Genomic DNA, 13105 nt, shown 5'->3' on the forward strand with positions numbered 1-13105 from the left:
CTGAGTTGAAATTATTTGATGACATCAGCAGAGCAGCTTTAATAGCACAATAGTGGGAACAGAAACCAAGCTGAGGAACAAATGGAAAATAATGCGTTAAAGGCTGAGAATGTAAATTTCTCGTTCAAAAAATACCGCTAATGGAAAGTGAAAGGAGAGCATGACTGCTAAAAGGGAAACAAGAAATGAACAAATTGTTTTGGGGCTGAAGGATACCTGAAAATGTTTGTTGGTTGAGGAGAATGAATGGGTGGGGAGGGAAACTACAAAAAGAAGGACTTATTGAAAATCAAGTTTTCAGATGATATGGGGGGACTGAAATCTTGAGTACACATGAAGTGTTAGCCTTAGAAAGGAGCAGAGACAAGACTTTCTCTGAGATGGAAGTGGCAAATATACGATGAATCCAATGGGGGTGAATGGAGGGACTTTGATGCAGTTCACGCATAACACTATATACTTGGTGTAGAAAACAAGATCTTCTGCCAAGACTGATGAGGTGGGAGTGCAGAAGGGAACTTTCAGGGAGTGGTGATAGAGTCTACAATACAGTAATAGGAAAGTGAAAGACCAAGGGCTAGGAAAAGAAAGCCCTGAAATGAGACTCACATCACTGTAACAGCTCCAAACAGAATGACTTCGTAATTTTCTTCAGTGATACCAGGCAGGCAAAAAGTGGTTCAAACACCAGAAGTTTCAATCAATGTAGGGTTTAACCAGGCAGATATACTGAAAGACAGTTTACACTATTCTTTGTTCCCATCCATCTAGATTATTCTAGTGACAGAATCTAACCTAGTACCCTGTCCTTCCTTTTGCACAGTGTTCCTACAGTCAGTTTTGTTATTCATTTATCCATCCACCCTCCCAGATAGTGGGACACTGATTCTCAACATATTTGTGAAACATGTGTAGTTTGTTTACTTTTCCATGTCCTTACCTATACTCCTACGCATGCCCCACAACATGTGGCCTATGGTCTCAGCATGTGCCACTCTGGAGGCGTTTCTCACTTTCCTTTCATGTTTTCTGACACTTCTACTGAAATCAACCTACTTATAAAGTATCATTGGATTGAGGGGCCAGCTACTCTGAAAGAAAAGGAGAGGGCATGCATGAGGAAGAGTTTAGAGAGTAGAGCTTCCTAAGAAACATCATGAGACCAGAAACTCTGGAAGGACAAGATCAGGAAGAAATTCTCCATGGATAATAGGAACAGTGATGTCTTACACTGAGTTGTTTATTTTACTGTGCTATAGTGATGATTCATATAGCCATCAGTGAAAGTTGTTAGACCCACAAAACAAAGAATGAATGGAGGAATGGGGTATGGATTAAAGCTTTTTCATTTACTGACTGGTTGCTTTACTTGGACAAATTAGTTTCTGTCTCAGTTTCTCCCCTTGTGAAATAAATATAATGACATGTATACAATTTGCAAGATTATTATAGGCCCCTCGATAGATATTATTCTGTGTTTCTTGCCCTCAAGGCCTTGGTAGGTGATGGATTAACTATGACAGAAAAAGTAAAATGGTACGTGGGTATTGGCAGATGTATTTGTGGTAATAATTATTTATACCAATTAATTTATCTGTTGGGAAATATTTTCAGTTTTATTAGAGGTCTTGAGTGCCTGAGTTTGGAAGACTTCTCACCATTATGAGATATTTTTGTTTGTATTTGTTTTGCAGTGTGTGAGATATCTTGTGTTCTGGTCTGGCAGGTCATGGCTAACTGGAAGGGAGGAAGGTAGCACTACAGGGTCCTGGAGAGACCTGGAAGCAGACCTAGCTGGTGGAGTGAAGCAGGTTATAGGGATAAACCCACCTGGAGGTATGAGAACAAAGTCTAGTCTAGAAGGTAGAACAATATTTAAGGAGTGCAGCAAAAGACTATCAGTAAGCAGCCCAGGTCACAGAGGTCCAACAGGGAGTGCAAGATTGACATGACAAGTGGACAGAGCACAGTAATGACCAGGAGCAGAAATTTTAGAGAGCTTAATATTTCAGCATTTAATCAGATGACTCAGAGGCTATTTTCGAGGATGCCCATCAGGAGAAAACAAGCTTTTGGACCAGAGTAGCTAATAAGGAATGAGAAAAACCCCCAAATTCCAAAAGGCTATGAAGTGCATACTACAGACAGTCAGGATGAGAAACTGGTCATGAGAAATCAGATTAAAGGAGTTGGGGGGAGGGGATAGGATCTTAGCACAAGACATAACTGGAGCTGAGGGTCAGAGCTGATTCAGTAACAAGAACCACAAGATGCTGAGCACTGTGTTGGAGCTCTCGAGAGCCCATCCTCTGCCTTCTCTCCCCCTGACCTCACACATACATACAGACCTAAGGTTTTATGTTTTGCCATGAGGACATGGAAACTGTGCAAGCAGAAGACAGGTGATCCATTAAAGAGAGGAGAAAAGGCTCCAGAACCTGATAGCCAGGATGGCTCTAAAACGCTCCTTGTACGCTTCACACGTGTTGATAAAAAGGCAGACTTAAGAATGATCCATTAACAATGTCAAGTTTTAGGCAGCTACTCCATGCAATCAACAGACATTTGTGCTGTCACCTGTCCCATTGTGTCCAAACTCATTAGCATGACATGAAAAGTCCTTCACAGCTCAACCTTTCCAGCCCCATCTCCTGTCTCTTCCCTCCTTGCTGTCTGGGAAACACCTACTCATCCTTCAAGGCTCAGCTAAAAAGTCACCTTCTCTGTGGAACTCACCTAAGTCCCTCAGGCAACATGAATCACTCCTCCTCCATGCTCTCCAAGCAGAGTGCATATTTTCCTCTATAATCCATCAATTATATCATCTTCATCTCTTTACATCTCCATCTCTCCCACTGGAAGTGAACTCCTCCGGGGCAAAAACTGCCTTATTCACTCTCGTTTCCCAGTTTCTCGTTTTGATCTTGCCACAATCTCATGTGGTTGCCCAATGAGGATACTATGGCCCAGAATGTGAAAATGACTTGCCCAAGGATATCCAGCTGATTTGGAGCAGAGCTGGGATTAGAAACCAGGTCACCTGATTTCTAATCGGTGCTTTTTCTACCACCCTGTTCTGCCCCCCATCTAATGATTACGGTGATCTTTAAAATTTCACAGCACCTTAGTAACATTTAAACATTAATTTGTTTATTTCATGGTTCATCTGAGGTAGGTAGAGGGGGCCTCATTGCCTCCTTTTAGAGATTCCTGAGTTGGGGCAGTTAGTGACTTGTTCAATCTCAACACCAGTCATTGAAAGAGCCTCCAACTTGTGCTTACCCACCAGGCTGCCCTGTCATATAGTGCACACTGTTAGCTTTTTGACATGGTTATCAAAGCAACGGGAAGAAACCATTTAGACTGTGCTGGTCACCGCTTGAATTGTTATTTATTCCTCCTGCAGTTTTAGAAAAAAAGTTAGAACTCTCCCTAGAGGGATTCTGTCAATACTAATGTGGGTGATTTATCACTGTCCTTTATTTCAAATATGTGTCTGAGGAGTTAAAAGTAGGTAAACTGGAAGCAGGAGACCACCTGGGGCAATGTGAATTCCCTCTCTCAATCAGAGCCTTTGTCTAACTGGCATAGCTCTCTGCTTGCCATGCATAAGAAAGCTTTTTACTATATATTTTAAAGAAAGGTACTTTCAGCTCACACTCATTTCCCTAAAGGAACTTTTTATTGGGAATCTGGGATGAAACACTATTCTTAAGGAACACACCCAGTGTGGCTAGGTCACATTTCACTCCTGTTTACAAGGACAGGGTTCTGCCTAAGACCATATAGCACCATGCTGACATTTTAAAGGCAAAACTTGTTTCATAAGTTACTTTGTAGTACTAAATGAGAGCCCCAGTGACTTGAAAGATTATGTCTTTCTCAATTACAGTGTAAGTAAGACTATGCTTAGTCTCCAAGGAAAGGTTTTCTTCTTCAGGGAGCATGTTTGTTAGCAACAAAAGATGCTCTCTCAAAGCTATCTTGATCCCAAATATTCACGTTTCAGAAAATGTCTGGATAAAATATTTCCAGCCCATTGTCCTGATGTACTAATTTATTTTTTCTTTAAGCCAAATCTAATTAGTTACATGTGTAGAAATAAATGTGGGACTCAGTAATTTCAGATTTTTATGCACCTTTCATAGTGAGAATAGGGAATAGAATTTCTCAACAGGGTACAAGGAATAGGGGTTGGTGAGCCTGCAATTCCATAGAGTAGCCCTGGAGTTTACAGGCAGACAGGACTATGTGCTTAGTCCCAGGGCTCACTAAAAGCTGAGATGGGCTTAGGTATTACTAGGTTTGCTTAGAAAAAATAATGAGTACCTTCTAAGAAAACATTTTATTTCTTTTCTCTACATGATAATATTGTTACATTAGCTTCAAAAACAAATAAGCAAGGCACAAACAGATGTATTTTTCTCTTATGTAAGAAATCTTAGTTGGTTGAACTTCATGAGCTTTTGAAAGTTATTTATATTTGGAAAAGAGAGAAAATCAGGCTAGTGTTGTCCACCGAACAAGACATACTAGTATATTTATTATGTTTTTTTTCTCTAGTTCCCAGAAATTATTTGCTTGAATTAAATCTGTTCTACGTTATCTGATATGGTAAAGGCAAATGTCTTTGAATTGCTTCAAGCATGTTGGAACATTACTCACAAGATTGGTATGGCAGACAAACTGCAAAAATGTGTAACAGAGAAGACTCCATATTGAACTATTCCTTTAGCTCTAACCCTTGTGCTCTGGTGCCTGTGCTTAGTCATGCTGGCTCTGCACCTTTGGAAAAGAATGTTGCCTATAACCTGAAATATACATGACAGCCCAGTCTCAAGGCTCTGACCTTTAAAAGTATCATACTTTTCCATTCATATAACAATAAAAAGTTGCAGAACAGAAAATAACATTTATCTAGTTGGAGGTTTATAGGAACCAGATCTAAGCTGACAGCTGTAAGAACAAAGGGTTCCGGCACCAAGAAGTTCACAGGAACAGCCACACCCTCTCCCCTTTTAGTATAAAAGATGTCTGAATTCTAAGATGGTACTTTGGGAAACTAGTTCACCATCTTCTCTGTCTGCTGGCTTTCTGAATAAAGTCACTGTTCCTTGCCCCATCAGCTCTTCTCTCAATTTATCGGCCTGTCGTGCAGCAAGCAGTACAAGCTTGGAGTTGGCAACAGACAGACACAGTTATTCCCCTCACTCTCATACCTTCACCCCCCCGGCAAAGTGACTTTGCAGCTCCTCTCGTCAGAAGATAGAATCTCTTTCTCTACCCCTTCAACCTGGGATGGCCTTACCTGGGATGGCTGTATAGTTTGCTCTGACTAACAGAATGTGGAAGAAATGATAATGTGCCAGTTCTGTCTTCAGGCCTGCAGAAGCCATGTATGCTTTGCTCTTTCTCCTGGACTTTTGCATTCACCTTGAGAATCAGCCCAGACCTGCCTGCTCTAGGACAAGAGACCAAGTGGAACAAAGCTAAGTCATCCAAACTGAGGCCTTCGGGACAGGCCAGCTCCTAGCCAAATTTCAGCTGATCACGGTCACATGCAAACTCAGCTCCAATAAGCCAATTTAGAAGCACCCAGATAACTCACAGATTTGTGAGCAAACTAAATGCTGTTGGATGCCCCTGAGATTTGTTTGTTTATTATGCAGCACTGTTGTGGCAAAGGTAAATGATAAAAGTGATAAATATTTATTTATGTTGACACTTTCAATCAGAATAATGAAACCCTTCTACTTATGCAACTTTCACTTAAAATTATACAGAGATAAATGACAAGCTAAATTTAAAAAGAAAAAAAAGTGTCAACTTTGCATTCCACCAACAGATAATAAGCTATCCCAGTGTATAGTAGCTCTTGGGACCTACTGACACATGAAATCACAGAAAGCCTTTCACAGTCTAACCTGTTTGTGAGTGGAAGAGCTTCTGCAGAGGGTTGGCCCTTTTTAAGTTAGCCAAGATTTTCTATTTCCACAGTTGAAATGTAAACCCAAATTAATTTATCAATTAACTAATTTTTTTTCTGCCAAGACATCTACCTCTGAACAGTTTTTTTGACACTCATTTTCTTTCCCTCTTTAAGGCATATTTTATCCACCTGCATCTGGAATGATGATAAAACTTTGCTCTAAGGAGCTACCCTTTGGAAAGTCGTATCTTACACATCTGATAAACCAGAAAGTTCCCTCTAGTGCAAAGGCAGACAAGCAACTAAGCCATTTTTACATGAGAGTTTAGTTTCTAAAGGAGAGTGTAGGCTCACTGAACAGTCTGGAAGACAAGTGATGAAACTTGCCAAACAAGGTTGACTGTGGTTTAGCTGGAAAAAGTGTTACTGAGTCCAAGCTCATACTGCTCGCCACACGACAGGCCAATAAATTGAGAGAAGGGTTGTTGGGGCAAGGAATAGTGACTTCATTCAGAAAGCCAGCAGACCAAGAAGATGGTGAACTCGTGTCCCAAAGAACCGTCTTAGAATTCAGTTGTCTTTTATACGAAAAGGGGAGAGGGTGTGGCTGTTTGTTGCAAACTTCTTCCTACAAGAATCCTTTGTTCTTACAGCTAGGTGCCTGCTTAGTTCTGGTCACAGTGTTCCTATAACTTCCAACAAGACCATTGTTATTTTTCTGTTCTGCAACTTTTTGTTGCTCTGTGAATGAGAAAGTGTTGTACATTTAAAGGTCAGAGCCTTGAGAATGGGTTATCATGTGTATTTCAGGCCATAGGCAACATTCTTTTACAAAGGTGCGGAGTCAGCATGACTAAGCGCAGGCAACAGAGCACAAGAGTTAGAGCTAAAGAAATACACCCAATATGGAGTCAAGTTTGTTCTTCTCTGTTACAAAAGTAAAAGCCAAGAGAGTATACAGGAATAACTCAAACCCAGTAGATACTCAAAAGATATGAATTCATGATGAGGAAGTACTTTTCTTCAGTTCTCTCACTAATTTATTGCAGAGAGCCTGAGAAATTATAACTTGATGATTTTGTCTTTTACAAGTAAAGGATGTGAAATCCCAGCTCCACCCTTACTAGACCTATGACTTCTGTGACTAGTTTCCTCAACTATAAAATGGAGATAATAATACCTGCCTCATAGGGTTGTTAGGAGGATTAAGTGACTGAATATTTGTAAAACTCTTAGAACAGCACCTGACATGTGGTAAATGTTTGTTAAGTAGAAAGCTAAAAACCAGAAGCTGAGGACTTCTGGTGTCTAGTCCAGCATGTAAGAGGCTAGAAGTTGCCACTCTGTCCTAACAAGTAAAAAGCTGGATAAGTTGCCAAATAAATACTTCTCTTTAGAAATATCAGAGAATTGAGGTCACAGGGCAAACCACTTCCCGCCTTACCCCCCAATTTGGAGAGATAGGTGAATATAGAGAATCATAACCTACTGGAGCAGGATCCAGTATCCTGAGTAGGAAAAACCTGAACTATAATTGATGAATTGCTGGAGGCTCAGAATAGGCAAGTCTTAGAGCTAAAAACTCCTGGTGGAATCAGTCATCGAGGACTCTCACACTTTTGTGAATTTTACCTCCTGAAGCTTGACCAGGTGCTCATAGTAAATATCAAAGAAAAATCCCCTTATGCTTCCTGTAGAGGAGAGGGGAAAGGAACCCTTTTGAAATACTCCAGAATACTCTGTCTGTTCTACTTAACAAGGCCTGCCCTCAGGAGAAACTAGTTAACCAGAAGCCAATGTGCTGGAGTTTTATCAGAGCCTAAATGACCCAGGGAGCGAGAAATACCCAACTTCAGCCAACTCTAGCCATCCTGACCCATCTGGGAGAGGGGGCAGAGTGGACTGAGGAGCACAAGTGAACTCCACAGTCCAGAGGTGGAGAGTCACCAAAAGACTGAAGCCTGTTTGTGGACTACAGAATGCTTCCCCTTCCCCACACCTCACCACTACATTATTAAAGACCTTTCTCTAGCAGTTCCCTTTACCTGGTGCATTGTGTCCATCTATCAGGAGAAATTATAAAACAAATCAAAAGGCAAAAAACACAGTTTGAAAAGACAGAGCGAGCATCAGAACTAGACTCATATATGGCAGAGATGTTGGAATTATTAATCTTTTTAAATGATGCCATACATGATCAAGCCAATGACATTAATTGACAATCATAAGTCATATAAAGTGTGGCCTCTGTTCCTGTGCACATCGTGGTTCAGTTGGGAAGATGGAACCCACGGCACAGGTGACATACCAAATAATTCAGAAACACAGGCACATAAATACTGGAAAAATCAAATCTGTGGGACTCCCATACCCCCTTGATTACTACTTTCTGCAGTAATCAGGGAGGTATCTGGTTGTATCAGAGAAGCAGTTCCTAGAAAAGCTAAGTTCTGCTGTGGGTCAGTGGGAGGCTTAAGAAAGTGAATGTCAAAGATTGAAAAAGAGGTTGTCAATCTTTTTCATTATAGAAGTAACTCAAATCCCTAGAATTACCCATAGTAAGCTAAAGAAACAATTTATACTCAGTCTATTAGCCTCTGGAAAGAGTTTATGCAGCTTTCAAAGGTAAATTATTTAGGCCCAGAGGAAAGCTTACACATTGAGAGAATCTGGTCTGATATTTGAGGTGCTTCTGGGAACATAATTTTCTGAGACAGTAGAATACTAAGAAGCCAACTGTGAGAAAGTGAAAATTAACTCAGAAGCAACAGTGGAATTGTCAACTACTTTGCTTCTTTTAATTTTTTTCTTTTTTGTCTTCCTGAAAAAGATGAATTTGGTACATGGTAATTAGCTGCTCTGCTTTGCTTCCTCTGTGCAACCTGATGGGCCCTACCTTATGAAACAGTTAGTGTTCTTGCACCACAGACATTTCTTGACAAATGTGAAAGTGTATGTTCACCCAGATGGATGAAAACACCACTTGTAATGGCAGGAAGCCGTATTAGAGGGCAAGATCGCTGTGGATGTGCAGTCCTCCCGCTAAGGTGTTTGGGAGTTTTATTCTTCCTTTTTCAAATCTTTTGGGAAGGTGGGTACAGCAGTTCAAGAAAAGAGATGCCACGATTCTGACAAGTTAATTAAGCTTTCACTTCTGAGTATTATATGTATAGCAAAGAAGAAAAACCTTAATTTCTTTGTACTGTCTGACAAAAAAGAAACACGAGATAAATGCAGGCAGATTCTTTCAAAGTTGTCCTTATTACTGATTCCTAGTCTGCAGAACAGAAGTTTTAGAAGTCTAAATCAGAACAAATGAAAAGTCTCAGTACCTTTTATCTTTCTGTAATTTACATATATATCTACATATATCAATAGATATAAGGATGTTATTCACCAAAATGTGAGAGCTGAAGAACCCACACTTAGATTCCTCCCTATGTGTGCTTCCTCGACTTTCACTTAATTTTACCACCAATGTGGAAAATAAAACATCCAGTGTGGGAGACAGAATTTTGCCTCCCTCCCCATCTTCACCCTCTGATGTTGTACCTGTGATTGTGTTATATGGCAAATGGATGTTTGCAAACATAATTAAGTTTACTAAATAGCTGACTTTAAAATACGAGATTATACTGGATTATCCAAGTGGATGCAACATAATCACATGAGCCCTTAAGAGCAGAAGAGGAAAGCACAGAGATTCAAGGCATAAGATGGATTCAGTGTACCCCATTAGCTTCAAGATGAAGTAAGCCACGTGTCAAGGAAATGGCAACCTCAATCCTACAGCCACAAGGAACTGGATTCTGTCAACGACCAGTGAGCTTGGAAGGCAATCCTGAGCTCCAGATGAAAAACACAACCCCTGCTGATGCCCTGATTTTATGTTGATGAGATCTTAAACAGAGAATCCAGTTGCACTATGCCACAATTCTGACCTGTAGACACTATGTGCTAATAAATGGGTGGTGTTTCAAGCTGCTAAGATTGTGGTGACTTGTTAAGGCAGCAATAAAGAACTAGCACAACCAGATTTTAACCAATTTATTGTTTTACATTTATAGTGATCATGTTATAACTTGTTATTTATTTTTAGATCCTATATACTACATTTTTGATGAACTCATCCTAAGTATATATGATGTATATATACATATGCATATATAGGCATATAAGTTTCCAAAGGAGTTTTTCTCCCCTCAAACATGTTTCTTCAGGTAGGCCTTCAAGTGAGTTCTGAGCTATTTCTGAATTGAGTCAATTCACATTCATCAAGGGGCTAACTAAATTTAAGGCCTCGTTAAATGGGCTTCTGGGATCAAGGACTTAGGATCTAGGAAGGGAGTGCTATAACGGGCAGCCCTGGTTTGCTGCCTAACACTGTGTCTGATCCTTCCTGGCACAGAGTCTATGTTTCTCTTAGCAATGTTCCACGCACCCCTGCCAACACACACACACACACACACACACACACACACACACACACACACACACACACCTTGCCCTTACTGTTAGTCATTTGGGTAGGACTGAAAATCCTATTTCCAGAGGTGGACCTTAATTGCATTAGGATAATCTGAGCAAGCCATTCTTATGATCATGGTAAATGGTTTAGGAATAGGTGTATAACTCAGACATAAGTCAGTCAGCTTATTGCAGTATATTGCACTCATCCAAGGATACTGGTTTGTGTTCTAAGTTGGTACAATCAGAGTGAACCAGAGGATTTTGCTGAGAATGGTAGGACGTAGATTCCTCCCTTCCTTGACAGACCCCATCAAGGAAGCACGCAGCCTCAGCAGTTGCTGGCAGCCATCTTGGGACCACAAGGTGAGAACATACCTGAGATGAGAGCCAACATCAAGGATGTGGAGTGAAGGCAACAAAAATACAGAAATAGCCTCCTGACCACTGTTTGACTTCTGAATGAGGTCTGTTCTGGCCCTAGACTCCAGTTAGATGAACCAGTAAAGTTCCTTTTTGTTAATAGAGTCTGTCTTGATTGGGTTTTCTGTTTCTTGCATTGAAAGACAAGAGTAAAAAATACAAATTTCCCACTTTACAATGTTGCCCAGGGCTAGCTCAGCCTACACTTAACCTTCACCACCCTGCTTCTCCCAGGTGTGAGTCCAAGTTGTAATTTCCTTGAGTGCAGCTTTCCCCAAGCAGACAATGCTGTGGGATAGTGAGCATCTAACACATTTCTTTTGCTCATTCTTTTTAGTACCTGCCTTCTCCCTTTGATCATGCTTTTTGTTTCTAACGTACATTTTTCTTTATGGTTCTCATGTGATTATTCAGAGAAAGTCGATGAGAGATGAAGGTGAATCATTATAGGGAATAAACTGTTGGGCAGACTTCTCATCTGGGGGCCATACTTCTATTTGTGGTCTTTTATGTTCCAGGCTATTCAGTTAATCCTCTGTCTGCATTTGTCCTGCATCCATCTTTACATCTGATACATTTCTTCCTCTCACATTCTGAGTAGATTTTGCAAAAACGGAATGAAAAATTTCAAGTATACTAGTGCTAGCTGAAAATAAAAACAAAAGGTAATCTTGGTGTCCTGTTGCACATCCACCTGACAATTTGCCCTGGAGTAATCGGGTGAGGTGAATTGAGACATCTGTGTCACTCACATACATATTTGAACAGAACTGCCAAAGCTTGTCTAGGCAAGTTTTCTCACTTGGTAAAATCTATTTATTACAAAACTTTGTTCATTTATTGTCAATATTACTTCATGAGAATATGTATTTTTATATATATGAACTGTACACACCCCACCGTGAAAATCCTTAACCATGGGATAAATCTATTCCTTTTAGATTAAAAAAGCATAAGGAATAAGTTTATAAGAGGAAATTGTAAAATAAAAATAAATAAGATTTGTAGTAAACCCATACATGTTATAATTTTCTAATTCAAGACCCTTCTCTAAGTTTTAATGGCTGCCTAAAATTCCTTTAATATGGATAGAAAATTTTATTTTGCAATAATTTGTAAAAGGATTAATGTACAAGCACAGATTTCTTCACATTAAGATTTTAATGGCAGTTAAACCTTCCTTTCCCATGAAGAAAGTTTAATAATGGGTATAATGGTGGAAACCCACAGGAAGAAATATAAAAGTATGGAAATAGGAGTATTTAAGAAGCTGGATACAAATTTCAGTTTTTATAATAAAATCATTTTTCATACTTTAGCCTATGACAACAAATTGATTTGTGACAGTTTTTTTCCATCTGAAATCATTTGTCAGGGACCTGCAAAGACAGCCATATCGGTTTCCCTTATTTTGTGGTAATTGCTTATGCTCTCCTATGTAATGCCAAATGGAAGATTAGAACTGGTGGAAGGAAAGTAGACTTTTCCTTAGAACCTGTTTACAACTGGGGGCGTTGAAAACCATTCTTTATATTATTAACTTTCAATACTATCATTATAACATCTTCTGTTAATACTTCTCCTTCAAGCTAGTGTGCTCAAATATCCAGTTAGATATTGATATTGGCCAATTAAGTCTGGAAACATTCTCTAAACCAAGGTTCTTTGGAGCAGCTTTTCTTAGGATACTTACTGTGTTAATGTAGAATTGAATGTGAATTTCAAAGAGAGATATAATGTATCCAGAGATTTCTGAACTTATGGAATCTTTTACTGTCTTGCAGAACACCCATTTATAACTCATATGACACAGGTGTTTCTCAGGACACAGAGAGATTTTCTTTAATATAGTAAAAGAAAAACTGATGTTGTCATTAATTCCAGGGTCAGGTTTTTCAGTCCTTATATGGACCAGTTAACTTTGCTCTTCCCTGAGAACCTGAGCTTTTGTTTAGCTCCTTTTCACCTTTCCTCTAGGCTCACAACTGAGATCAGAAGTAATGGCACCATCAGTCTGAACTTATCGCCAGTATTGGACAAGACAATCTATAGCATAAATCAAACTCAAACTGGGCTGATAATAGTGCCTTTGACATCCAAGAAAAACTTTCACCATTCAAGATAAAGCTTAGCTTCTCTCCCAAAATTCTCCCTCCACAATTATTTTCTCTACTCAGAATTGAAAAAGAACAGAATCTGCAAAAGAATTTAGAGTAGAAGACATAGAGGGATATCTGATTTTGATCCAACCAAATGCCTTCTTTTCAGATTTGAATTAAAAATAAC

At 39.6% G+C, this 13105-nt stretch overlaps 1 long non-coding RNA gene across 1 annotated transcript in view; it reads right to left on the minus strand.

Annotated features, from left to right (window-relative positions):
- The window catches only part of LOC309630973, a 43174-nt gene that overhangs the window by 9513 nt on the left and 20556 nt on the right, over positions 1 to 13105 (minus strand). Inside the window, exon 1 of the long non-coding RNA XR_014245986.1 lies at positions 1 to 13105. This exon is cut by the window's right edge and continues 20556 nt beyond it. This is a non-coding gene — a long non-coding RNA (uncharacterized lncRNA).

Source organism: Balaenoptera borealis (genome assembly GCF_965194805.1).
Source record: "Balaenoptera borealis genome assembly, chromosome: 6".
Lineage (NCBI taxonomy): Eukaryota > Metazoa > Chordata > Mammalia > Artiodactyla > Balaenopteridae > Balaenoptera > Balaenoptera borealis.